This window comes from Pyrus communis, chromosome 2 (assembly GCF_041283825.1).
Source record: "Pyrus communis isolate YQ-2024b chromosome 2, ASM4128382v1, whole genome shotgun sequence".
In the NCBI taxonomy this organism is placed as follows: domain Eukaryota; kingdom Viridiplantae; phylum Streptophyta; class Magnoliopsida; order Rosales; family Rosaceae; genus Pyrus; species Pyrus communis.
In genome coordinates, this window is record NC_142566.1 from 11,246,686 (window position 1) to 11,249,938 (window position 3,253).

Below are 3,253 nucleotides of genomic sequence, written 5' to 3' on the forward strand. Positions count from 1 at the left end.
GTTGAGGTTCATAAATTCATCGAATAAGCAACTGGAGATTATTTTGTATGCAAGTATGCCATGTGTGGAGAAAAACCTCCTAGCCATCTCACCATCCACTTAATTTCACCAATTTCGTCAGAATCTGCCTATTTTACATATTTGTTTTGTTTGTTTGATTTTCGTCAAAAACCAAATCCCCAAGTGTCTTAGAGTGTCTAATTAGTTAGAATATGTTTTAGATTGTGTTTTTGAGTGTTTTGATTCAAGTTGTTACCCAAATTCGTCCAAATTAGTGAAAGTGCTCAAAACTGCCCAGAAAGTGTTTTTAAGGCAGTTTTGAGTGTTTTGGGGCTGTTTTGAGTCTTTGGGTTTGTTTTAGTGTTTTTATTGTTTAGCTTTGCATTCTTTGAGTCTAGTTTAGTGTTTTAACCTTTGTTTTACGTTTTTGAGTCAGTTTCCAAGTGATTTAGCAGTCCCTCCTAATCCCCGGTTTAGAACGATCCCTACTTATTTATATGCTACAATTGTCAAAAGAGGGTTAATTTGTGTGTTAAGTTAATTTTCGCATCAAATTTTGGCGCCGTTGCCGGGGATTAGCAAAGTTGCTAATCCCTTGGATTGTTATTTTCGTTTTTCTTATTAGATCAGATTCTTATGTTATTTTGTTTCTTGTTTTAGGTACTTGTTTATGACTCGGAGTTCTAATCCGGTTCACGAACATATTTTAAACTTTGACGACGATTTTGAGCGTGAGTTGAGACGTAAGAGGAAGAACCCGGAACCTAGTGAATCAAGTGCAAGTTCCGAGTCCGTTTCTGAATTTGAAGAGGAAGTGGAAGACATGGCAGCGGACAACCGAACAATCAAGGAGCTTTCCGCTTCGGGATTGGCCAATGCCGCACCCTTGTGCATCCAATACCCAAGGGCGGCTCAAGACAAGACTGCTGAGTTCGAATTGAAGTCAAGCCTGTTACATCACATTCCGAAGTACCATGGGCTGTCCATGGAAGATCCGAACAAGCACTTGAAGGAGTTTGAAGTCGTTTGCTCAAGCATGACTCCGGTGAACGTGGATGAGAGCATCTTGAAGATGAAGGCCTTTCCCTTTTCTCTCCAAGAGAAAGCGAAAGATTGGTTGTACGAGTTGGCTCCCGGAACGGTCACATCATGGGAGAGCATGAAACGAGCTTACTTGGAGAAGTTTTTCCCAACTTCTCGAGTCATCCTCCTACGAAAAAGGATAAGTGGAATCCAACAAGATGAAGGTGAATCCTTTCCTACTTATTATGAACGCTTTAAATCTCTTGTTGCTTCATGTCCACAGCATCAAATGAAGGAGGAACTACTTCTACAATACTTTTACGAGGGACTTCTACCTATTGAACGTCAAATGCTAGATGCCTCAGCGGGAGGAGCATTGGTGGACAAGACCCCCACGGCTGCAAAGTCCTTGATTGCTAATCGAGCATTGAACGCTCAACAATACGAAGGCGTTGGACAGTTTTGAGAGTTTTTAGATTGTTTTGAGTCTTGTGAATCTGTCCTGAGTCCTTTGAGTCTTTGTTTTGTCCAAATTAGTTAGAAAGTGTTTTGATTTGTGTTTGTAAGTGTTTTGATTCAAGTTTCCATCCAATTTCGTCCAAATTAGTGTAGGTGCTCAAAACTGCCCAGAAAGTGGTTTTTAGGCAGTTTTGAGTCTTCTAGTTGCTGTTTTGGGTTTTAGGATTGTTTAAGTGTTCTAAGCGTTTAGTTCCACATCCCTTGAGTCTTTTCAAACGTTTTTAAGTTTATTTTTGTTCTTTTCATTGTTGTTTGCTTCTTGATTTTCATTCACACTTGTGTTACTTTGTTTCAGGTAGTATATGTCAAATAAACTTGTTGAGTTAGGCCAAAGAATTGAACGGTTAAAGGGCCACACTTTGGACAACTTTGTGCCATCAAGTTCATCCCTAATCTGTGAGGAAGAGGAAAGGGCTTCTCCTAGTTCAACAAGTAAAGGATCTGAGCAATTTGATTGGGAAAGAGAGGAAGAGATGGCGAACAATCTAGATGAACTTCGAGCTTTGGAGGACTTTGCTCAACCAATCATACCAAACTCACCTTCATGCATCTTGCTGCCCACAGAAGCTAGAAACTATGATCTCAAATCTTCACATTTCCATATGTTTCCTTCATTTTATGGCTTACCTAATGAAGACCCTTTAGCTCATATTAAAGAGTTTTACAATGTTGTGAGTGGTTTACCTTTGCAGGGAGTAAGTGAAGCAAATTTGAGGATGAGAGTGTTTCCTTACACCTTGAAAGATAGGGCCAAGAGTTGGTTGATGACTCTAACACCAGGTTCCCTCACCACATGGGATGCCGTGGCTAAGAAGTTCTTGGAGAAGTTCTTTTCCACTCAAAAGACAGCCACATTAAGGGGACAAATCTTCAACTTCAAACAAGATGATGGTGAACCTTTCAATGAGTGTTGGGAGCGTTTTAAAGGCCTCTTGATCCAATGTCCACACCATGGGTTACCTTTTCACTTACAAATGCAAATTTTCTATGATGGATTAACCCAAACTTGTCAATCAACTGTTGATAATGCAGCAGGTGGAGCATTGAAGAAAAAGAATGCTCAAGAGTCATATAACATTTATGAGATGTTGGGGTCTAATGCTCAACACAAAGACTTAAGGGGTAAGAAAGTTGGAGTCTATGAAACAAGTTCTAACCATGAGCTTTTGTTGCAGGTAGCTAACCTAGAAAGGAAACTTGAATCCGTGCTCAACATGGTGCCAAAAGCAAATGAAGTGTGTACCATTTGCAACATACCAAGCCATCCTACTCACCAATGTCCATCTAGGGAAGCTTACCCCGAGTATGTTCAAGAACAAGTGAACCTCATGAATTCTTACAACCAAAGACCAAGGAATGATATGTATTCCAATACATATAACCCGAGTTGGAGAGATCATCCCAACTTTTCATGGAAGAACAACAATCCAATCCAAAATTTCCAACCAAAACCTGCCCCTAGTCTAGAGGATACGGTTAAATTGTTAGCCCAAAACACCTTGCAATTCCAACAGTCCACAAATAGCACTCTCCAACAACATTCAGCAGCCCTAACCAAAATGGAGACACAATTGGGGCAGATTGCAGATGCCTTGAACCAAAGAGAGGTTGGGAAGTTTCCAAGCCAACCTGTGATACTCCAAAGGAACCAAGAGCAAGCCAAAGCAATCACTACACTTAGAAGTGGTAAGGTTATTGATAATAGAGTTGG

At 40.3% G+C, this 3,253-nt stretch overlaps 1 non-coding gene across 1 annotated transcript; it reads right to left on the reverse strand.

Annotated features, from left to right (window-relative positions):
• Positions 1-2,389: 2,389 nt before the first annotated feature.
• On the reverse strand, positions 2,390-2,500 carry LOC137735816 (small nucleolar RNA R71). Its single transcript, XR_011068720.2, has one exon. It is a non-coding gene; the product is annotated as a small nucleolar RNA R71 (small nucleolar RNA).
• Positions 2,501-3,253: the final 753 nt, after the last annotated feature.